Source organism: Lycium barbarum, chromosome 5, assembly GCF_019175385.1.
Source record: "Lycium barbarum isolate Lr01 chromosome 5, ASM1917538v2, whole genome shotgun sequence".
NCBI classification, from domain to species: Eukaryota; Viridiplantae; Streptophyta; class Magnoliopsida; order Solanales; family Solanaceae; genus Lycium; species Lycium barbarum.
Window position 1 is genome coordinate 18,252,385 of NC_083341.1, and position 26,180 is coordinate 18,278,564.

Sequence of the window (26,180 nt, forward strand, 5' to 3'; positions counted from 1 at the left end):
ACAAATCTCCATCCGGACCTATAGGAACTTTCAAACCTCGAATCCTAGTCTATTTACCACGAATGTTGACTTTGGTTAACTCTTAGTTTATTTTTTCTCAAGACCTCTAGTTTTCTGTTTTTCTTCTCCGATTCTCACCCTAATGCCTTGAGAATTGTGTCATCCATCCCCTCAAGTCATAAATCACATATTAAGCGTACATGAAGTGTCATTGAGGGAACAGGGGTCTTAACACTCAAAACGACCGTTCGGGTTGTTACATCCTCACAAGGGATTTCAATCATTCAATCATTATTTGGAGTTGAGCTGAAAAGGGGTATGAAGTTAAGTTGTGTTTGGACATGAAAAAGGAATGGCATTTTTGTGAGTGAAAACTTGAAAAATTCCTAAAACTTATTTTTAAAACTCAGGGTAAGGCTGCGTACAATAAACTCTTGTGGTCTGGTCTTTTCCCGGAGTCTGCGCATAGCGGGAGCTTAGTGCAGCGGACTGCCTTTCAAATTCTATGACATTGAAATAATGAGTCAATTTAATAAGCAAATATTTATTTAAAATGTTAAATAACAAAATTTCAGCAAAAAAGGAATTTTATTTGGGTTATGTATAGTTCAAGACAGATAAAAGAGAACAAAAGAAATGAGTGGCGATCTAAATGAGACAAAATGAAAAACTGTCGTCTAGTTTTGAGCCTTTTTCTTTCAAAATTACTCGAGCAAGTGGAAAATGATACTCAAAACACTACATCTTTTTATATAAAAAGAAATTAAATAGATATATTTTACAGCTACCCTAAAAGGAACGTATAGATAAGTTGCTTCTTTTCTTGTTTTGCTAATTAGAGTCTTTATGATAAGAATTGAACAACTAACAGATACCTTGCATTAATATACAAACATATATCACAAAGATTAGGAGCATGCACTGTTGAAACTCGTTTCATGGTTAATCAAGAGGTTTTTACTCATGAATCGTGATGCCTGAAGGAGTTAAAAAAAAAATAGTAAACTGCTACTTCAACATGTAAAGGTCGTTTGGCTCAAAGACAAGTTATACATGGATTAATGACGCAGAGATTAGTAATGTAGGGATTAGTAATACAGGGATTATTTTTATTGGGTGTTTGGTTCATTGCACTAACATTGGACACAAAAGATACCATTTGAATATTTATTTATTTTTAAAACTTAAAAGATAATTTGTTACAATTATACCCTTAGATGTTTGGCCTTTATAAGTTTATTGGAACAAAACAAGGCCAATTTTGTCATTTTAGTTTTTTATCCATGGATAAGTTATCCCATGATGGTGATGGGATAAGATAATACACCCTTTGGTGTATTAAATAATCCATGTATTAATTAGACATGCCATAAAATGTCAACCAAACATGGTATAAAATAATACCACATCTAATACCATGACTATTTTAGCTAAGACTTCCAACTAAACGTGCTCTAAGTGTTTTATTATAATTAATTTGCCTAATCACACATTTTATGTATCTGACAATTTGGCCGAGTGGTCTAAGGCGCCAGATTTAGGCTCTGGTCCAAGGGCGTGGGTTCGAATCCCATAGCTGTCAATATTTTGTGTTTATCAGGATTACTGGTAACAGCAGTCCAAGACTTTTCTAACCCAAAAATAATTTTTGGAACCAAAATAACCCATTAAAAAAAAAAACCTAAATAGGCTTTACGCACAGATTAATGTGCATAAAAGGACCAAAGTGTAGTTTTACGCTTTAAGTCCTTTTACGCACATAATCTGTGCGTAAAAGAGGTCGTCCCCCCACCCAGCCTTTATTCTTTGGAAATCAAACTCAAAATTAAGCTTTTTTCCATACTTTGACCGAAATTAGTCACGTTTCAAAACACCGGAATATAAATATTTTATATAGAACTTAATATCTTTTTTAGCGTACAATAATGTCGGCTCATTACATCAGGTATACATATATGTTTGGATCGTCGTTTTAGGGGTTGTAAAGTGTTCCGAAGTAAGTTTGGAAACTTGTTATCTTTAAGTGTTTTTTGGTACTTTGACCGAAGATTAGTCACGTTTCAAAACGTCGAAATATAAATATTTTACATAGAACTTAATATTTTGTTTAGCGTACAATAATGTCGTCTCATTACATCAAGTATACATATATGTTTGGATCGTCGTTTTAGGGGTCGTAAAGTGCTCCGAAGTAAGTTTGGAAACTTGTTATCTATACGTTTAATTATCATATTTTATAGGGTTTTAATTAATCTAGGATGTCGCATGAGTTATTAATAATCGACAATAAATACTAAAATAACTAATTATCATTAAAAAAAATAATACCCAAAAATATATATAATATTAACATAAAATGTACATTTTATTTACAAATACACAATCTCCTAACGCCTAAGGCCAACCCCACCACCCTCACTATCATCAGGATCCTCTCTCCCCTTCTTAATGACAAGATGATCTATGCCATGATCATCCTTTCTTCCCTTCTTCAGGCCCTGGGTGAAAATATGCTTCCTGTGGGAGACGACGACGGTCTCCACCTGAGTAGCCTCAGTAGATGCCTCAGGAGATGACTCAATCGGAGGAGACTGGACCACAGGAGCAAAAGAATGAACCTGAAATAACATATAAAAAATTTAATGTTTCATAAACTAAACATGAAATAACATATAAACAACTATTTAATAAATTAAATCTTTGTAAAAAAAACAAACCTGTGTGTCGACGGCCTCCTGAGATGGCTGGTCAGAGGGCTCCTTAGCTGGCTCCTCAACGGTCTCCTGAGCGCTACCCAGAGTTGTAGCTGGAGGTAGAGACGGGTCAATCTGGACAGGCGGAGATGGGTCCACAGGCGTAGAAGAATGAACCTATAATACATGTAAATAATTTAGTTTATTAGTAAAATAATTAATTAATACATTATTTTATTGTAAAAAAACAAACCTGTGTGTCGACGGGCTCCTGAGATGGCATGTGAGAGGGCTCCTGAGCGGCCCGCGGAGCCGGAGATGCAGATGGTGCCGTAGGCCCGGCTGTAGAACGAAGAAAGTAGTCATCGAAAATAATATCCAAGTCCTCATCTCCGCCTCCCATATGTAGATCACCAACTAGCACCTGTGGAAATGATGACCAAGGATCATAAGGTGGGAACATCTCTGGCGTATCTCCAGGTCTCTATGAAGTCGACGGGATATCTGTAGCCGACGGAGCCTGACGGGCTATATCGTCAGGCTCATCTACTAGACCTCTGCCAGCCCGACCACCTCTGCCAGCCAGATCACCTATGCCGGCCCGACCACCTCTATCAGCCCGCCCACATCTATCAGCCTTACCACCCTCAGGAACACCTTCTGGTACATCCTCATCGACACGATGCCACTCCTATGCCCGTGTCATACTAGTGTCGGTAAGATGAACTATTCGTGCTGCATATGCCGCTATCCCGGGGTCGGTGGACTCCGTAAGGGGAATGCTCTCATGGCGTATCATCAGAGTCATCCGTAGCTGCATATATTTACAAATTTCAAGAATTGAATAAATTCGTAAAGTAATACATAATAAGACGACGATTGAATAAACTTACCAACGCCTCATACGCTCTTGAGAGTGATGCATATCCTTGGCCATCAGGACGCGGCGTCGAGGGGTTGGCAATCAAGGAGCGAGTGATATGCATGTACCACGGCATGTACTCATGGACCGGAGTGTCATGTCCGACCGCCACTAGCTTTGTCATCCTCGCGTTCCATGCATTGACTTCCTGGTGCATACGCGCCCGCCATGCCGCACTGTCGATCGAACGCTTGTCCCTGGTGTAGTGGTAGTGCTCCCAATGTGTAGCCGCGGGTATGTTCTGCACATGTCCAAACTGCCGTAATACGCGGTCGAGTGCGTGATGCTCAACGATGTCCATATGGATCAATGGACACCGTGCAATCCACATGTGCTCACTAGCCCTACAAAACGCCGGCAGCTGACCCAAAATCTGATCATACGGCGTCCATATGAAAGCCTATAAAGGAATTCAACTAGTTAACAATAAAAGACTAACAAAAACAACAAACTAATGTTAAATAAAAAAAAACTTACCTCGGGTGCCGTCATGCAGTCTAACTGATCCCTAAATGGGAGAATGACATGGTGCGTCTCCACACCTCTGGTACGGCCTCATGACTATCTCCGCGCGTATGGCATATTCTCAGCAACATAGTCATCGGGAGGGTGAGCGGCTATGGGCTGAAAAGGTCTCAACCTAGTGATAACGTCCAAATCCACTCCTCAAAGAGAAAGTGTACACGGTCGTATGCAATATAATTTACCTAACTATGAGTCGGGGTCGATCTCACAGGGAACAATATACTAGGCGATTAAGAAAGTAAGAAACTTTCACTTACCAAGCTAAGCCAAACGATAGATAATATTTTGGTTTTTGAGAAAATTATAACTAATGCGGAAATGTAAACTAACCTAGAAAGCGGGTAAAATGATCAATGGCCACAAGCTTGGATACAAGGAGCTCTCAAGTAACGATCCAATATATTTTATGATATTACAACTAAGAGCGAGTTTGTGTAAATAGATAATGGTTTCTAAAATCTCATTGAAAGTCTTCCAACCAAATCAATGAATTTCACTCTAAGCTTTTCCAAGCCTTAGAGTGTGATATCAAGCACAACCAATTGAATCTCAAGTAACTTTCCTATTCCTAGCTCAAGTTATTAGATGGGTTTAATGACCCAAATTCTTGTTAATTAATCTTTCCCAACCTAGATTTCCTCTTCCGAGCTCAATCAAAGTAAATGGGCGAGTCTTAGGGTTAGCTAATCCCTTAAGAAACATTAAATAACAAGATTAATTAAATCAACAAAGACCCACTTCAATAGCAATAAAAATCATTCAATACATAAGCAAAACAAGAGTTTCATCCAATACTTTAATCATAGAATATTTCCATAAACAAGATTCAAGTGAAGAAAATAAATACTACACACTTAGATATACAATACAAAGCAAGGAATTGAAGAAATGAATTAAAGGTTTAAGAAATGCTCAACCAAATCTTCAACCCCAAAGTGTGGTGTAGGAACCTAGTCTCCAAAACTTGTATGAAATGACCAAAGATGAGTTTTACAAACCCTGGCATTTTATTTATAGAAGTGCCAAAATGGGAACAAAATCTGGACAAAAACACCCTGCGTGCACAGCATGCTACTCGCATCTTGTGTCACATGTGCAACATGCGAGTCGCATGTTGTGCCAAACCGTAGCATGTTGTGCAAATATCTCTGTCAGCACATGCTGCAGCAAGTGCTGCTCGCATGCACAACATGCTGCAGCAAGTGCTACTAGCATGTGCTGCCAGAAAGTGCTTCTTGTTCTATTTTTGCTCTATTTTGCTCCGTTTTGCTCCGTTATGCTCTCCGGGCATCTTATCCTACAAAACAACATAAATACACAAAAAGTAACAACAAAAGTGCTTGAAGAGTCACAAAAGTTTGAGGAATTAGCATCGAATATCCCGTAATTTCGCGGCACATCACCTAGTCCACACCCATATCTGTCATAGTCATCAAAAAAATTATTTATGAGTCGTCGTTTCGAAAAAATATATTTAGTGTTTTATCTACACACACTTAAATATATTACCTGAAGAAGAGGGCTAAATGCAGCAACCTCAACCCTCTCGCCCATAGAGGCTCGATCAAATCCTCTGTACATGTAAGCCAGGACAGCGGCACCCCAACTATAACATCCCAGCTGGTCTAGGTCCTTAATAAAGAGCAGATACCTAATGCTCATATCTGCACCCGACGTGGTTCGGGAATATGATGCCTCTGAATATAATAAGAAGATATAAGCGAGCACGTCGGTCAAAATCAGCCTGAGGCGTCGCCTCGCCAATCGGATGTTGCAGATCTACGAGGCGCAAGTGATCATGGAGGGAGGACCGCAACAACCGACTCCGTCCACGCATATCCCTCTGCAAAGGCTCGAAACCAGTGAGCCTAGCCATCTCCTGGCGATACTGCAGCATCTCCGGAGGCTCCACTCTATACAATGTCTGTCCATCAATCTGTAGACCATAAATCACCTCGACATCCTGCAGGGTGATGGTAGCCTCGCAAGTGCAGAGATGAAATGTATGGGTCTCCGGTCGCCAGCGCTCAATCATAGCCGTCACTAGAGCCCTATCGTGCACAAGCCGACCAACCTCGATGCACCGGTAGATACCACCCCGACGTAGTATATCTATGACACGGGGATGTGGGGGAATAGCCTCTAGAATATCCCATGCTGACTCCCCTAAACGGGTACGGACCACTCTACTAGAGGATACCTGGTGCATCCCATACATACTGTAGATAAAGTACCTCTCTGTTGTCGAAGGGTCCCGGCTCCATGGTGGTGTCCTATCTATTTTAGGCATTTTAAATTAATCATTAATACATGAAGTAAGGATTAAAGTGGTATATTTTTTACGCATTTTAAATTAATCATTATTTTTTTAATTAATCTCTAATACGTAGTATTAGTTATGTAATCTTTTACCGAGTAATTATACAAAGGATTGAATCCTAAACTAAGGATTTTCGATTTCTAGTTAGCAAATAAATAAATTAACAATTAAAGATATAAAGATTAATAATTAACAAATCAAAAAATTAACAATTAGCTAGCAAACAATTAGCATATAATTAATAAATAAACAATTAACTAACTAATCAAATAATAAAAAATTAATTAGCATATAATTATTAAAGAAAGCGAGAAACTAACTAATCAACTAATTAACAAATTATTAACAAATAAACAATTGGCTTAACAAAAACTAAATAAATAATTAGCTAGTCTAACAATTAAAATAACTAATCTAACAATTACCAAATACTAAATAAGCAACTAATAAACAATTAACAACAACTAAACAAATAAAAAAAAATTTAAAAAAAAAAATGAAAAAAGGGGCTGAAAACAGCCCTTTTGCGCACAAAAAAGTGCGTAATTTTGTTTTTGTCCATATTCACACAATAGTAATGCTTAGGTTAATAAATAAATAATTAACAACAAATGAAGAATTTTTTTTTTTAAAAAAAAATGAAAAACGGGCTGAAAACAGCGCTTTTGGGCACAAAAAAAGTGCGTAAAAGTATTTTTTTTGCCCACCTTCCCCCAATAGTAATGCTTAGGCTAATAATGTAATACAAAAATCGTAGTGAAATACCTAGATTGAAGTTTTGATTTTGAGTTTTTGAATTGAATGAAACGCCACTTTATTGCGAAGAAACTTATTCCTAGACTTCAATATACCACTTTTGGGTTGGAAATCAACAAGAAAACGATATTTTTGATCGCGTGGGACCTTGGAAAGGGACCTTTAATGGCTGATTTTCATTTTTTTTAATTCGGGGGGACCAGTGGGGAAGAAGAAGGACTTAAAGCATAAAACTACACTTTGGTCCTTTTATGCACATAATCTGTGCGTAAAGCCTATTTAGGTTCTTTTTTTTTTAATGGGTTATTTTGGTTCCAAAAATTTATTTTTAGGTTAGAAAAGTCTTGGACTCTTGGTAACAGATTTAACAATGTAACGTGGGGATGAAATATATGTATTCGGCATACAAGGAATAAATTGGATTTAGGTGTGAATTTTATCATAATCTTTAAACAACTATAAATTTAATAAATGTACAACAAATTATATTTTGTTAATGAAACTGTTCAAATAGTGATGCAGTTATGAGTAATTGCTTTAAAGATAACATTACAATTTTATGTGCAAAAAGAACGATAATATCTTCACTCAAATATAGTTAAACAATTTAGCTAAGACAATGTGAGTATAGAAAGCATTGTCCTCATTTGGTATTGGGCAATTTAGTGGCTGCTGTATGTTGATGTTGAATCACAATGATATTGGACTATTTCTCTTGTAATTGGTCATTCCTACTTATGTTGACTATATTAAAAATGTATAATATAAATTGGCAACCTACAAAATGTGGTAAATCACCTATATTAATAGGTACATAAAAGTAACCTATTAATGTACATATTTCGACTTGAAAAAGATGAAATGTAGATGCAAGTAATTAAGTTAAATTCCTTATTATACATTTTATGGAGATTAAACACTAATTATTGGTCACATCTAAAAAGCCTTAACATACTAACCAAACAAATTTAAGGTGACACGCAAAAAAAAAAAAAAAAAAACATTAGTAAAGAAACATGAAAGGGATAAGCAATATAATCTTTAATATGGATAGTTACAAATAAAGACTTAGTTTATTAATAATTAAAGACTATTACAAACTATGATTTGTCTAGGATACGTGCTAGGCAATTATTTTCAAAGAAAGAAAATACATTGGTAGGTGGTACATCATAAAGAACTAAACTTTCAGATAAGTAGAGATTGCTTCCAAATTTAGCAAGGTCATCCCCGCATCCGTCACGTTGTTCCCTTTCCTGTAAGTATATTCTTAACTTGGACTTCCTGCTTCATGCATTAAGGACATGGGATCATTAAGAATATATGAAAGTAAAAATTGTTATTATTAGTAAACATGGTAATAATAGTTTCTTTACAATCAAGTTGTGTTTGATATGAAGGTAAATATTTTCTAGAAAAAACTTTCTAGCTTTTTCATGTTTGATTGGTCCATTTTTTTTTTTTATTTTGTAAAATATAGGAGTATTTATAAGTGGCATTTAATTTGTCCCCTCTCCACCGTCCAACACACTCCACTTTCACCCTCACCATCCTACTTGCACCTTGCCTCCCACGCTCACCCCCATAGTATTTGCATATATATATATATATATATATAAAAGTATGTAAATGATGTAAATGCTTTTGGACCAATGTTTTTTATTACTTACCAAGCTTTAACAATCTTGCTTATGTTTGCAGGTCATGACAGTAGAGTCGGACGGGGAGCCCCTTCGCTGGAATCGGAATTGGATTGACGATAATTTTCTCATCCGGAATCATTTTCTTCCACTTGAACCTTTTAACAAGATGGTGCATGAAAACAAGAATCTCTAAACGGGCATACTCTTTTCCCGGGCACATTCTTGGTCCTCCACCAAAAGGAACAAATGTGTATGGAGCAGGTCCACTTCCTTCAAATCTTGAAGGGTCAAACTTTTCAGGCTCGGGGAAGAAGTCAGGACTCTTGGGTGTAGAATTTGTGCTCCAATATATCTGTATCAATTTTTAGTTCACATCGATCAGGTTAAATTAACCTCTACAACCAGAAGTAACCTTTCATTGCAATTCAGATATTGTAAATTTAATGTCACAATCTAAGTTCATGGCATGTATTGTATGCTTTGGGCCTAGGCCAACAAGAATTTATTTTTGCGCTACGCCATATCGAGCTCCTAAAAAGGGGTATTAATTGTGACACTCATGACGGAGGGCGAGTCAAAGAGGACAAATCAATAGGCTTCTAACTAGGTTGACAAGCTTTTGATGGAGAAGGGGTGCAAATGACATCTTAGGCAAACCGCACATGGTAGATGGGTTTCTAGGGCTCGATGCGGCGTAGCCCGAAAGACAAATTCGTGTGGGCCTACACCCAAAGTGGACCTTATGTGCCATGGACTTGGATTGTGACACTAAAAATAGAATAATCATATATGTCTGGTTATATCACATTGATCCATAGAGTATAAGTTATTCACACTGTCACTCTATATAAGTTTAATCCAATTTTGTTTTCTTAATGGTGCCGGCTGTTCATGAATTAATATTTTTTAGGAGAACGATAAATATTTTTTCACCTTCCATCCTTTTGGAATGGAGAAACCATTGAAGATGAAATCAGCAAGGGCTTCCCTAAAAGCACCTTGGAGGGGTGGGGCAAGTCTTAAAACTTCACAGGCCACGTTCCATGAATATTTCATCTTTTTAATGTCTTCCCAGTTCAATAATTCCCCTGGAGCCTTTGACTTTGCAATCTTCATTTGCTCTATATATGTTTTGAACAAACAAAAAAATTGTCAGAAGCAACAGATTAAAAATTAAAAGGAAAATTGATCTAACGATAAATACACTTTTCATTCAAGTGATATGGTATTTGATCAAACAAATGATTTCTTGGTTGTGCATCAAGCAAAAGACAAGAACATGACGATATATAGTACTCCCTCTGTTTCAATTTATACCTCTTAGTTACTATTTGGAGAGTAAAAGAGTATTTTCTTTGATTATAATTTTTTTAAATACTTTTTAAGCATTTTGATTTGTTAACTAGTGTCATTTATAATACTTTTTATATAGCTTCTAAATGTTGAAATTTTATTTCAAAAAAGTTGAAGATTAATTTATAATCCATATTCTTAGTTAGTTTGACCCTCGTACTCCAAAGACACATAAATTGAAATAGAGCGAGTTGTACAATATATATTATATTTAAAGTGCAATTACGCATAACTATATCTTTGGAAAATATGTTTAATGATAAACTGAAAAATAAACGATAAATAATCGAGTATGACTAGATAAATTACGTACATTAAAGTGTAAAAATTTGACTGCGTATGACTTAAATCTACTAGTCACTTTCAGGTCTATCAAACACTAACAATCTTTGTTCAGCTTCAAAAATAATAAGATTTCAAACTCCACGAATAAGACATAATTTAGTGAAATTAGTACATAGAATCATGAGCATGGTCACAGTAGTACTTAGTAAGTTACATGTTGCAAGAGATAAAACTACAAACTTGCTTCATTATGAAAGCTCGGGGGTATATAAGAAAATTGAAAAATTAAATGAGTGTTGTGAGTGAAAGTAAGAAGTAGGTTACCTTGGTAAACTCGTTGATAGATCTCTGGAAGCTCAGCAAGATACTTGACTATGAAAGTACAGGCAGAGCTAACAGTATCATGTCCACCAATCAACAACCCCAATATCTTATTAGCAATGTCCTACTCCCCCATGAATTTTCCATTTTCATCACATGTTAAGAGCATGTATGATAATATATCTTGTGTTGGTGATGCTTTCCCTTCACCCAAATCAATCTTTCTTTGTTTTATAATTGCAACAAGTTCTTTCCTAATAAAATTAGAAGCCTTAATTGCTCGATTAAATGGTGTTCCGGGCAAGTCAATAGGGATAGAAATCAAACCAGAAGCTAAAACATCGAAAGGGTCGGCAAATTTAGCCACACGGTTAGGATCTTCCACACTCACAAACAATCGACATGCTAGCCCGAAAGTGTAACGTTTTGCTAGTTGGAAAACAACAACTTTGTCATGATTTTCCCATCCCGAAGCAAAGTGACGTTGGGCCATGTGGTCCATGATCCCAACGTAATGTTGCAACGCTTCAGGTTTGAAGAAATTCGGTAGCATTTTTCTCATTTTAATAGCTTCAGCTTCTTTGGAAGATGTTTGTGTTGTAGATGGAAAGACTTTGTTCACGGAATTTGGCCACCATACTTGTACCAACTTGTTTTCGTTTGAAAACAAATATTTGTTGCCCGAAGCACCACAAAAGACAGTAGCTTGCTCACCTAGAAGGTGAGTTTTGAAGACAATGGAGGAGTACTTATCTATACGATCGAAGATGAATTTTTCAGGGTGGCCTTTGCAACCAGTTGAGAGAAACTCAAGGCTCTCTCCGAATACAGGCCACCCTGTTTTGCCCGGCGGAAGGGGACCGGACAAGGCAGATTTGTTCTTGTAGGAGAAGAAGTGAAGGGAGAGGGAAACCAAAAAAACAAAAAGGCAAAGAAGAGAGATATAGAAGAACTCCATGTCTTTGTTTCAAAATAATTATCGCACTTGCTTTATTAGAAGCAATGCTCTTCGTTCCCGTTCTTTACTTGGATGAGGTTGGATTGTTGAGGGAAAACTTAGGGAGTATATATAGGCAAGTATACTTTGTGGGGTTGACATATCGGGTGTGTTTGGTATGACGGAAAATGTTTTTCGGATCTTGTTTGGCTGCATTTATGATCTTGAAAAATGTTTTTCTCAAAATAGGAGAAAATGTTTTCCATAAAAATTTGAGAGAAAACATTTTCCTGATTAATAAAAATTAGGGGTGTACACTGTACAGAGGAAACCGACAAACCGCACCAAATCGATAATCCGAATCAAATCGAGAAAAAAATCCGTTAGTGGTTTGATTTGACTTGGTTTGGTGATGGGAAAAAAAAATCCCGATCATAATTGGTTTGGTTTGATTTTAACTAAAAAAAGTCAAACCGAACCAAAGCAACCCGAATTACATATATATAAAATTTTAAAATATTTATACATAAAATTACTTATAATGTTATTTATTAATATTTCTTAAGTTTTTTTTTCATAATTTTTGTCTTTTAACATATTATTTCAAGTTTGGACTTAGAGTTTTGAATGTTCCAATATTTATAGCCTATAGATGTTAGTAACTCAAATAAAGTCAACCAAATCAATATTAATGCTAACAAAAGTTTTTCAAGCCTAACTGGATATCTATTATTTAGTTTTCATTGTTAATTTAAACAATGAAAATATATAACTTAATTTTATTGTTTTCTTTATCATGTAATTATAAATACTTATTAGTCGTACTTATTTTAGCATGATTTAGTATTTTTAGGTGATGATCATTCTCATCATGCCTTATTAATTAACAATCTTTATTTTATGCTATTTCATTATCTTTTTTGTTGAATTTTTTATTACAATATAATGTCATTACTCATTTCACATTTTTATTATTTTCTTAAGAAACACCTTAATTATATAGTTGTATCTTACTAGGACTAAAAAAATATTAGAAGCAAAAGTTATACTATTTTGTACGAAGATTTTTCCAGGGGAAAAAAAAAACCGAAAAAACCCGACGTCAAAAAACCCGACTTTTATTGGTTTGGTTTGGTTTGGTTTATCGATTTAAAAACTCAACACAATTGATTTTGTTTGGTATTTGAAAAACCCGAAAAAACCCGGGGTTGAAAAACCTGACTTTTACTGGTTTGGTTTGGTTTATCGATTTAAAAACCCAACACAATTGATTTGGTTTGGTATTTGAAAAACCCGAACTAACCCAGTCCATGTACACTCCTAATAAAAACACACCAACGCATTCCCCAACCCACCCTCGTATGCCCAACCCCCACACCCACAAACTCAACTCCCACCTCCCCCCCGCTCCACCACCACCCCCACTCCGAAGTACCCTAAAGGTTTTTTTAGGTGTTTTACACTACCCCCACCTCCCAACACGTACTCTCCACCACCGAAAGTTGCATTCTGAAGTCAAAACTTCATTGAGATTTTGCTTTGAGTATATGTAAATGCTCTTAAAATGACATTTTTCAACTTACGTACCAACACAAAAAAATGAGTAGGAAAACCATTTATTTTCCTAGAAAATATTTTCTTGGAAAACAATTTCCGTGAAAAACATTTCCGTCTTACTAAACACACATTGTAATTAAGGACTTTTAAGAAGGTAATGCAAATTTGTTTCAGGGCTTATTCTGATTATTGTTCTTTTTCCCTGGTGGTCGGGGAGTCATTGGGTAGATATGTCAACTTGTTGGTAAAGGTAAATGATAGTCTTGATACCTATAGAGGAGGTAGAGGAAGATGAATTGGGTCTTTAACGATTTTTGAGTTTCTTGAAATTTAATTAAGTTTTCTAACGAGATGAATGATCAGTTTCATAGAGTGTGTTCCCACTTAGTTGCTATAGTTTGACAAACAGAAAACAAGAACAAGAAGAGACAATATATACATAATTTCACCACCCACACCCATGTGGAATTTCAACCAAATTAATTAAAAATAAACTAGCCAAAACATATTACACCAGTAATTTGAAGGACCTACTTCTAGCTAGGCCTCTTCACAACGATCCTAAACCGTTGCTACCCTTAGCCTGAAATAAAAATATATCAAAAAATATTTTTTAACCTCAACAATGCCTCTGTAAAGCTGAATGAGATTACAATTTCAAAACCTAATACCCTCACTGAGTTTGGATCAGTAAATTAAAAACCCTCCGGGTACTCTTTAATAGTGCCTTTGATTTAAGTCATCTGTCCACTTAAGATTTAAAGGCTTAGATTGTATTAATTACATTTCCCTTCTTCCTCCATTCACCAACTACGTTGACTTTTTGACAAATTAATTATCCACCTCCAACGGGAGACTCTAGGAAAAAAATGATACTTTAATTTGATCCTTTAAACCATCATTAACCCAAGTAACAAAAAGACATACATAAGTAAAGTGAAAAAGCTCATCTTTTTCTCTATTATTACCATCTTAAATGGAGTAGCTTTCTTATATGTTCTTCAAATCCAGAAAGTCAATTGCTGACACTTACTTTAAACTCTGATCATGATTCTCAATTGCAGTCTTCTCTAGGTGTCTGTTTAGAACTTTTTTGAGGATCACCATTCTATTAATTTCTTTCTTGGGTTTCCCAAGTTTTCTCTGTCTTTTAAATGCACATGCATTATTAAACTCTATTTTCAGAGGCGGATCCAGGATTTTAAGACGGCGAAGACACTATTATCTTAATATAAACGCCAACAAAAAATTTAATGACGACTAAGGAATAATACCGTGTCGGACCGGTCATTCATAGTGTAACAGTGGCGAAAATACAAGTATATAGGTCAAATATGTGTAATAAATAAAATTTAATACAATGAAGCAAATGAAAGAGATAGCTCAGTGGATAAGGGTATGCAACATGTGGTGACAGTGCAGGTTCGAATCTGGGCAAGCTCATTTAATGCTTATTGTTTTCCTAAAAATAGGCTCAAAAAATAATTAAAAGTGATATTCGGGTTCGATCCGGGGTGACATGTAAAGGAAGCAACAGTTGCAACCAACATGCCCCAAAGACACTTTCGTTTAAATTAGAGTGTACAATTAAATATATACTAATTTCTCAAGGTATATACACATATATATGCATAATTTTTTTCGAAGGGTGGGAGTGCAAGCCCCAAAGACACTTTCGTTTAAATTAGAGTGTACAATTAAATATATACTAATTTCTCAAGGTATATACACATATATATGCATAATTTTTTCCAAAGGGTGGGAGTGCACGTGCACCGGTGAGAGTACACGTGCACTCCCACCCTTCCATGTAGGTCCGCCTCTGTCCATTTTAATCCTACGGGCACTTACAGGTAAACGTTGAATTGTGCTCTGTATGCTCATGAACTATGAAAAGAAAGCTCTTTTGACTACTGGGGCGAACAGAGGTCCTTAGGCCTCGTTTGGACATAATTTGAAATTATGATTTGAAATGAGGTTGATTTGAAGTTGAAGTTTTATTTAAATACGTAATTTTAATTTCTTAAGTTGTATTTTCTCATAAACCTGACAACCTCACAATTTGTGACAACTATCAAAACTTATCAACAGAGGCGGATCCACTAAGGCTCAAGAGAGTGTCACGCCACCCGCAAACTTCAGTGAAAATGCTATGTATATATGTATATATAGATATAAAATGTTATAAATATTTAGATTGCCACCGGGACTAACAAATACATGATTGTGCCACTAGCAAAGGGCTATAGGTACCAATTTAACAATAAAATTTATCTTAATGAATAAGATTGACTCCGTAGGAACCCATTGATATCAGTTGCCTCTTCCCTTTTATATATATTTTTTCTTTTCCTTAATTCCTCTTGACTTGCTTTTACTTATTAATATTGTTGACTATGCTTTTAATTATTAATATTGTTGACTATGCTTTTAATTATTAATATTATTGACTATCTCTATAAAATAATTACTCAAGAAGAGAGAGAGCAATCACATGTCTTTCAATGTCAAATCAAAAGTCTAATTTTAAAGCATTAACTTTAAACATGCTTATACCGACAATAAATTGTAAAATATGAGTTAGGTATAAAATCAACTTTGGAGTTTATTATGTAAATTATGTGTCAGTTTAAAACTTTCACGCCAAGAGGTCTATGCGGCTTTACACACCTAGAAACAACAAAACAGTCACCTAGAGCCTAAGCAAACAACAAATAAGTCATTAAATAGTTCAAACGCTCTACGCGACACGCTGTTAAACCCTAGAAATTTATCATCAAAACATTACTATGTAATGATCATAAATTTTGTAAATATTTAATAAAAAAACTGCAAAACATCGCAATAAGTACGATACAGAGAGTTTCAATCAGAAGATTAAATTGAAAACCTTAGTAAGAAAGCTGAAGTTTCTCCTTAGTAATAGGCGTAAGCCAATAACAGAGTTATCATGGTTGACCGCCTCGTGTACGATGAGCCTATTCACAGCTTTCTTCCTCTCCAGAATCACCTTAGAAGAATCCTCCTTAGCATTCTTTTTCTACAAAAAGGAAAAAAAGAGTTAAAATTGTGAATCGACTTACAAATTGATACAAAATTAAAAGCTAAAATAACATGAATAGCATAATCGAGCACACAAACAACAAGGCAAGATAAAACAGTGGATGAGTAGGGAAATACCTAGTCATTACGTTTGACCAAAAACAATAATATTAATACTACGTTGGTCTTTACTTCGATTTTATATAGTTCACATATAGTAAGGGTAAGTAAGCATTGATATTTATTTACTTAATATACCCATATACCCCTCTTCGTATGCTCTAGAACTCTAAACCTATAAGGAATCCTAATTGTTAGCAAGAATCCCAAATAAGAAAAATTGAAAGAATCTTAAACCTTTTTTTCTTTCTTTCTTTCATTTTTTCTAAACCTAAAACATGCACACGGCATTTATAATTTCCACACAAAGAGTGCTACTTTTAAACTTCAATGTAATTTTTCTTTGTTATTACTTCTTTTTACAAATATATTATACTGAATAAATCTAAGGAAAGATTTAATAATCTAATTTTTAGTTTATTTCAAAATCCTAAATATTAGAAGAATTATTGAATGACTATTAAAATATGGCCAACGTTAAAAACGACTCCAAAAATAACGAGGGTTTTTATTTTTATTTTTTTAAAAATATTATAAAAATAATTAGTAATAATTTGAGGAAAATAGTTAATGACATTTTTGTCTATTGTAGAGTATTTTAATAAAGGGCAAAAATTTCAATCATCAAACCTATAATGAATCCTAATTGGTAACAAGTATCCCAAATAAGAAGAATTGAAAGAATCCTAAACTTTTTGTTTCTCTTTTTCTTTCTTTCTTTTTTTCTAAACCTAAAACAGGCACACGACATTTATAATTTCTACACAAAAAGTACTCCTTTTAAACTTCAATGTAATTTTCCTTTGTTATTAATTCTTTTTAAAAAATATTATACTGAATAAATCAAATAAGGAAAAATTTAATAACCTGATTTTTAGTTGATTTTAAAATCCTAAATATTAGAAGAATTATTGAATGACTATTAAAATATTCCAAAGTTAAAAAGGACTCCAAAAATAACAGTTTTTTTAAAAATATTATAAAAATAACTAGTAATAATTTGAGAAATAGTAAATGACATTTTTGTCTATTGTAGAGTCTTTAATGAAGGACAAAAAGTTCAATTTACATATTTAAAAACTATATGAAAGTTACTATAAGTTTCAATTCTTTTCATGTCCATAAGATTAAAAAATTATATTTAAAAATATTGGTCAAAGTTCACAAAGTCTTAATGTTTTTTTTTTCATCCACAAAGTCCTAATGTCAATAAGCGAAAAGTGTCACATAAATTGAGATATGAGAAGTATATACCTTTCAAAGCTAAATTTTCGTTCTCCAAATCCTAAGAAAATAGTGAAATCCCAATTATTAATAATAAAATAGAAGTATTATAGGATCAAGCACCTTTTTGACTTAAAAGACCACCAAGAAATAAAGACACAATGTGACAGGAGAAAGTACTCTATAAAATAATTACTCAAGAAGAGAGAGTTCAATCACATGCCTTTCAATGTCAAATCAAAAGTCAAATTTTAAAGCATTGACTTTAAACTTGCTTTTACCTACAATACATTGTAAATATGAGTTAGGTATACAATCAACTTTGGAGTTTATTATGCAAATTAAGAGTCAGTTTAAAACTTACACGCCAAGAGGTCTATGCGGCTTTACACACCTAGAAACAGCAAAACAGTCACCTAGAACCTAAGCAAACAACAAATAAGTCATTAAATAGTTCAAACGTTACACGACGCACTATTAAACCCTAGAAATTTATCATCAAAACATTACTATGTAATGATCATAAATTTTGTAAATATTTAATAAAAAAACTGCAAAACATCACAATAAGTACAATACAGAGAGTTTCAATCAGAAGATTAAATTGAAAACCTTAGTAAGAAAGCTGAAGTTTCTCCATAGTAATAGGCGTAAGCCGATAACAGAGTTATCATGGTTGACCGCCTCGTGTACGATGAGCCTATTCATAGCTTTCTTCCGCTCCAGAATCACCTTAGAAAAATCCTCCTTAGCACTGTTTTATTCTACAAAAAGGAAAAAAAGAGTTAAAATTGTGAATCGACTTACAAATAGATACCAAATTAAAAGCTAAAATAACATGAATAGCATAATTGAGCACACAAACAGCAAGGCAAGATAAAACAGTGGATGAGTAGGGAAATACCTAGGCATTACGTTTGGCCAAAAACAAAAATATTAATACTACGTTGGTCTTTACTTCGGTTTTATATAGTTCATATATAGTAAGGGTAAGTAAGCATTGATATTTATTTACTTATTATACCCATATACCCCTCTTCGTATGCTCTAGAACTCTAAACCTATAAGGAATCCTAATTGTTAGCAAGAATCCCAAATAAGAAAAACTGAAAGAATCTTAAACCTTTTTTTCTTTCTTTCTTTCCTTTTTTCTAAACCTAAAACATGCACACGGCATTTATAATTTCCACACAAAGAGTACTACTTTTAAACTTCAATGTAATTTTTCTTTGTTATTACTTCTTTTTACAAATATATTATACTGAATAAATCTAAGGAAAGATTTAATAACCTAATTTTTAGTTTATTTCAAAATCCTAAATATTAGAAGAATTATTGAATGACTATTAAAATATGGCCAACGTTAAAAACGACTCCAAAAATAACGAGGGTTTTTATTTTTATTTTTTTAAAAATATTATAAAAATAATTAGTAATAATTTGAGGAAAATAGTTAATGACATTTTTGTCTATTGTAGAGTATTTTAATAAAGGGCAAAAATTTCAATCATCAAACCTATAATGAATCCTAATTGGTAACAAGTATCCCAAATAAGAAAAATTGAAAGAATCCTAAACTTTTTTTTTTCTCTTTTTCTTTCTTTCTTTTTTTCTAAACCTAAAACATGCACACGACATTTATAATTTCTACACAAAAAGTACTCCTTTTAAACTTCAATGTAATTTTCCTTTGTTATTAATTCTTTTTACAAAATATTATACTGAATAAATCAAATAAGGAAAAATTTAATAACCTGATTTTTAGTTGATTTTAAAATCCTAAATATTAGAAGAATTATTGAATGACTATTAAAATATTCCAAAGTTAAAAAGGACTCCAAAAATAACGGGTTTTTTTAAAATATTATAAAAATAACTAGTAATAATTTGAGAAATAGTAAATGACATTTTTGTCTATTGTAGAGTCTTTAATGAAGGACAAAAAGTTCAATTTACATATTTAAAAACTATATGAAAGTTACTATAAGTTTCAATTCTTTTCATGTCCATAAGATTAAAAAATTATATTTAAAAATATTGGTCAAAGTTCACAAAGTCTTAATGTTTTTTTTTTCATCCACAAAGTCCTAATGTCAATAAGCGAAAAGTGTCACATAAATTGAGATATGAGAAGTATATACCTTTGAAAGCTAAATTTTCGTTCTCCTGAGCAACAGTAAAATCCTAAGAAAATAGTGAAATCCCAATTATTAATATGAAAATAGAAGTATTATAGGATCAAGCACCTTTTTCACTTAAAAGACCACCAACGAAATAAAGACAAAATATGATAGGAGAAAATACTCTATAAAATAATTACTCAAGAAGAGAGAGTTCAATCACATGCCTTTCAATGTCAAATCAAAAGTCTAATTTTAAAGCATTGACTTTAAACTTGCTTTTACCTACAATAAATTGTAAATATGAGTTAGGTATACAATCAACTTTGGAGTTTATTATGCAAATTAAGTGTCAGTTTAAAACTTACACGCCAAGAGGTCTATGCGGCTTTACACACCTAGAAACAGCAAAACAGTCACCTAGAACCTAAGCAAACAACAAATAAGTCATTAAATAGTTCAAACGTTACACGACACGCTATTAAACCCTAGAAATTTATCATCAAAACATTAATATGTAATGATCATAAATTTTGTAAATATTTAATAAAACAAACTGCAAACATCGCAATAAGTACGATACAGAGAGTTTCAATCAGAAGATTAAATTGAAAACCTTAACAAGAAAGCTGAAGTTTCTCCATAGTAACAGGTGTAAGCCGATAACAGAGTTATCATGGTTGACCGCCTCATGTACGATGAGCCTATTCACAGCTTTCTTCCGCTCTAGAATCGCTGTAGAAAAATCCTCCCTAGCATTTTTTCTGCAAAAAGGAAAAAAAAACACAGTTAAAAATTGTGGATTGACTTACAAATTGATACAAAATTAAAAGCTAAAACAACATGAATAGCATAATTGAGCAAACAAATAGCAAGGCAAGACAAAACAGTGGATGAGTAGGGAAATAACAAGGCATTACGTTTGACCAAAAACAATAATATTAATACTATGGTGGTCTTTACTTCGATTTTTATATAGTTCATATATAGTAGGGCTAAGTAAGCATTGATATTTATTTACTTAATATACCCCTCTTCGTATGCTGTAGAACTCTAAACCTATAAGGAATCCTAATGGTTGCAAGAATCCCAAATAAGAAAAACTGAAAGAAAATCTTGAACCTTCGTTTCTTTCTTTCTTTCCTTTTTTCTAAACCTAAAACATGCACACGACATTTATAATTTCCACACAAAAAGTACTACTTTTAAACTTCAATGTAATTTTTCATTGTTGTTACTTTTTTTTTTACAAATATATTATACTGAATAAATCTAAGGAAAGATTTAATAACTTGATTTTTAGGTTATTTTAAAATCCTGAATATTAGAATAACTATTGAATGACTATTAAAATATGGCCAAAGTTACAAATGACTCCAAAAATAACGGGGTATTTTTTACTTTTAAAAAAAAAAATTATAAAAATAATTAGTAATAATTTGAGGAAAATAGTAACTGACATTTTTGTCTATTGTAGAATCTCTTAATTTTGAGCAAAAATTTCAATCAACAAACCTATAATGAATCCTAATGGGTAACAAGTATCCCAAATAAGAAAAATTGAAAGAATCCTAAACCTTTTTTTTTTTTCTTTCTTTCCTTTTTTCTAAACCTAAAACATGCACACAACATTTATAATTTCCACACAAAAAGTACACCTTTTAAACTTCAATGTAAGTTTCCTTTGTTTTTACTTCTTTTTACAAAATATTATACTGAATAAATCAAATAAGGAAATATTTAATAACCTGATTTTTAGTTGATTTCAAAATCCTAATTATTAGAAGAATTATTGAATGACTATTAAAATATTGCCATAGTTAAAAAGGACTCCAAAAATAATGGTTTTTTTAAAATATTATAAAAATAATTAGTAATAATTTGAGGAAAATAGTAAATGGCATTTTTGTCGATTGTAGAGTCTTTTAATGAAGGGAAAAAAGTTCAATTTACATATTAAAAAACTATAACTATAAGTTGCAATTCTTTTCATATCCATATGATAAAAAAAATTAAATATATTAGTCAAAGTTCACAAAGTCTTAATGTTTTTTTTTTTCATTCACAAAGTCTTAATGTCAATAAGCGAAAAGTGTCACATAAATTGAAATAGGAGAAGTACATACCTTTCAAAGCTAAATTTCGTTCGCCCAAACAACAGTAAAATCCTAAGAAAATAGTGAAATCCCATCCCAATTATTAATAAGAAAATAAAAGTACCATAGGACCAAACACCTTTTGACTTAAAAGACCACCAATGAGATAAAGACACAATTGACAGGAGAAAGTTTTCTATAAAATAATTACTTAAGAAGAGAGAGAGAAATCACATGTCTTTCAATGTCAAATCAAAAGTCTAATTTTAAAGCATTAACTTTAAACATGCTTATATCGACAATAAATTGTAAAATATGAGTTAGGTATGTAATCAACTTTGGAGTTTATTATGTAAATTAAGTGTCAGTTTAAACTTACACGCCAAGAGGTATATGTGGCTTTACACACCTAGAAACAACAAAACAGTCACCTAGAACCTAAGCAAACAACATATAAGTCATTAAATAGTTCAAACGCTACACTACACGCAATTAAATCCTAGAAATTTATCATTAAAACATTACTATGTAATGACCATAAATTCTGTAAATATTTAATAAAAAAACTACAAAACATCGCAATAAGTACGATACAGAGAGTTTCAATCAGAAGATTAAATTGAAAACCTTAATAAGAAAGCCGAAGTTTCTCCATAGTAACAGGTGTAAGACGATAATAGAATTATCATGGTTGACCGCCTTGTATATGATGAGCCTATTAGCAGCTTTCTTCCGCTCCAGAATCGCCGTAGAAAAATCCTCCTTAGCATTTTTTCTGCAAAAAGGAAAAAAGAGTTAAAAATTGTGAATCGAGTTACAAATTGATACAAAATTTAAAAACTAAAACAACATGAATAGCATAATTGAGCAAACAAATAGCAAGGCTAGATAAAACAGTGGATGAGTAGGTAAATGGCTAGGCATTACGTTTGACCAAAAACAATAATATTAATACTATGTTGATCTTTATTTCGATTTTATATAGTTCATATATAGTAAGGCTAAGTAAGCTTTAATATTTATTTACTTAATATACATACCCCTCTTCGTATGCTCTAGAACTCTGAACCTATAAGGAATCCTAATTGTTAGCAAGAATCCCAAATAAGAAAAACTTACAGAATCCTAAACCTTTTTTTCTTTTTTCTTTCTTTCCTTTTTTTCTAAACCTAAAACATGCACACGGCATTTATCATTTCCACACAAAAAGTACTCCTTTTAAACTTCAATGTAATTTTCCTTTGTTATTACTTCTTTTTACAAATATATTATATTGAATAAATCTAAGGAAAGATTTAATAACCTGGTTTTTAGTTTATTTCAAAATCCAAAATATTAGAAGAATTATTGAATGACTATTAAAATATTGCCAAAATTAAAAAGGACTCCAAATATAATGGGGTTTTTTTTGCTTTTTGTTTTTAAAAATATTATAAAAATAATAAGTAATAATCTGAGGAAAATAGGAAATGACATTTTTGTCTATTGTAGATGATACACCCAGATTACACCTTTAATATTAGGAGTAAGCGGTCATTGTCAAATATAGAACCCAACAAGGTTGGGGTCGAATCCCACAGAGAATACAATGATGAAATATACTTGCTAAGTGTAACGCTAGACTATTAGTCTATATTTCAAGGGAGAGGGGAATATAATAATGATTGGTTTGAAGTTTGATCATTAATGACTAAGAGTTGTTGTTATCGAATGTGAACTATTGGTAAAGGGACTAAAGTTGTGGTTCCAATGGAAAGTAATGCAAATGGGTATCAATTCAACTTCTTTAAATGTCTAGACGCAATTAAACATGGGCTACGTAACTTTATCAAAAGTCTCTCAACCAAATTGATAAATATCATTGCTAAGCTTTCTCAAGACTTAGAATGTGAAAAATGTGAACACCCATTAATGTTTCAAGTTCGCTTTCCTATCTCTAGCTCAAGCTATTAGATGGATGTAATGACCCAAATCCTTGCTATCTAACTCTTTTTCTAACTTTCACTTTCTTTCTCAAGCAAAGCAAAAGTACTTAGGCACAAATAATGTTTGCAACCATTAAAAGACATTAAAGCATGAAAAATTGATAGAATGCATCCTTAACATAAAGATGAGGTTTAAATATGAAACCCAATCACATAACTAACACATTTGGTTCCACAATCTGAGCTAATGGATTTAGCTACTCATTTCCATTAAGTAAAAGACAAAGGTAAATAAAGTATTCATAAAATCTTACAAAGTTAATGGAAGAAGACAACAAAAGTGGAAGATTCCTCTTTAAAGTTTCAACAACCAATAATCAATAAGCCTCTACAAAAAGACAACAAAATGAAGTGTGGAATATCGTTCACAAAACCATAGGAGAGTATTTATAGCCTTCCAAAACGGGAGCAATTTGTGGATAAAAATATCCCTGCGAGCCGCATGTTGCACATGACTCTCGTATGTCTTACATTTTAGGCAAATGACTTGCGGCAGCTACGGTCTTGGATGTCCCTTGCAAGTGGCACCTGTGTCTGGCAGGTGCTACTCGCAGATGCTGCAGCCAATTTCTTCAAAATTTCACAAATCTTTGCACACACTTGCTGCAGCACATGCGTTTGGCATGTGTGACCTGCGGCTCGCCGGTTATGCTCCTTCCATTTTGGCTTATTTTGCTTCGTTATAGTCTTTTCGGCATTTTCGCCTTTTTTTTAGCTTAGTTAGCTCATTTTTGAATTGAGGGGACCGTTAACACGCTTCCCAAGGTGTCTAGATTTGATTCGGGCGATTTTTTGTGGAATTTAGGCTTTAAGCGAAAAAGAGTTGACTAAAAGTTGACTTTTGGGTAAACAGATATTTTTCGGTAATCCGTCGATTCCAAGAGGTTCGGATGGTCGTTTAGAACCTGTGTGCATATCTGGTTCGGTTCCCAATCCACTTGGATGCATTTTGAGGCTTGGGTTGAGAAGTTGGTAATGAGGTACTGGGGGTTGACTCGGTCAACGAGACCTCCGTTGGAAATTCTGAGGCCACGAGTGCGTTCGTAGCGTGTTTTTATGTTGGTTTGTGTATGTGGTTTGTGAGCAGATGGCCACGGGAGTGTTTCGGGATTTCGATTGAGACTTGAAAATTATTTGGGATCTGGTACCTGGTGTCTGCCAATACGGCACCAGTGCCGTCCCCGCGGCACCGCTATTGTGGTGGGATGGCCGCTAGGGCGGCCAAGTGAGTTTTGGCCCAGACCGTCCCAACAGCCTGTGATGGCACTGGGACGGTGGCGCTGTTGCGGCTTAAGTGTGTATTAAAAAAACCCTTAGTCTATCATTTATTCCCATTACGAAAATTGAGCTCTTGGGGACTGTTTTCGAAGAATCTTGGAGAAAACTCTTGGTGGTAAGTCTTACTAACCTCTTTACTAATTCCTTGTTCCTAAACATCATAGATTCTTCTTTCCTTATTAGTTCCTTAGTAATGAAATATAAAAGTGGATTTAATGAATATTCTACTTAGGATTTTAAATGATGAAATTGATTGGGTTTATGCTAGATTATGATATATCTAAGATTGTTAATCATATATCTTCCATTATTAGTATTGAATCCTTGAATCAAAGAGTTGGGATTTATACCCAAAATTGGGGTTTTTGCTTGAAATTTGAAATTAGGTGAATCCTTGAGTTAATTTAGTAATTAGCTGTTGAGTTTTGATCACCTAGTGTTTAATTTGATATTTTTCTCTCGAGTTTCCCGTTTTGACCTTGTGGGCCCCGTTTTTCCAAATTATAGGGTTGATTTTGACGTAAATTGAATGATAGCAGTATTAGTATTGATTCTCATGATTTCTAATCTCGATTTTGAATATGCCTAGACTTCTTTGATCTTGAGGCTCAGCGGAAGGGCAAGGCAAAAGAGTGATTGTTGGTATTTGTTGTTCGGCCATCCAGGTAGGTTATGGCTTACCCTTGGTGAGACTTCTTGTAGCGAATCGGTGAAAGCATGTAAACCTTCGGGTATGAAGTTAGGTTGGATATGGCCCTGTTGCGTGATTGGGGCTAGCCACTCTATTGTGTTGTGACTTAATTGTTCTATTGTGTGGGCTTGATGCCACGTGCTGTTAGTAGATATTGGAAACTGTTGTTACATCTTGATTGTGATATGGTGGTACCTTAATTTTGATGTTGATACGAGGATAGAGTTCCGTATGACCTGCGTGGTTGTTGATGATATTATTGGCGCACCCATATTGGTACTTGTGACACTGATATATTGTTGGCGTACCCAT

At 33.6% G+C, this 26,180-nt stretch overlaps 1 long non-coding RNA gene, 1 other non-coding gene and 1 pseudogene across 2 annotated transcripts; 1 reads left to right on the forward strand and 2 right to left on the reverse strand.

The window, feature by feature from the left end:
- The first annotated feature begins 1,504 nt into the window (after positions 1-1,504).
- TRNAL-UAG (transfer RNA leucine (anticodon UAG)) lies at positions 1,505-1,582 on the forward strand. Its single transcript has one exon. It is a non-coding gene; the product is annotated as a tRNA-Leu (tRNA).
- A 6,641-nt stretch (positions 1,583-8,223) lies between these two features.
- LOC132640617 (beta-amyrin 28-monooxygenase-like) lies at positions 8,224-11,867 on the reverse strand (annotated as a pseudogene).
- A 6,053-nt stretch (positions 11,868-17,920) lies between these two features.
- Positions 17,921-18,459, reverse strand: LOC132642350 (uncharacterized). Its single transcript, XR_009583114.1, has 3 exons — positions 18,311-18,459; positions 18,063-18,121; positions 17,921-17,979 (listed from the first exon to the last, which is right to left on the reverse strand). It is a non-coding gene; the product is annotated as an uncharacterized LOC132642350 (long non-coding RNA).
- Between the last annotated feature and the right edge of the window lie 7,721 nt (positions 18,460-26,180).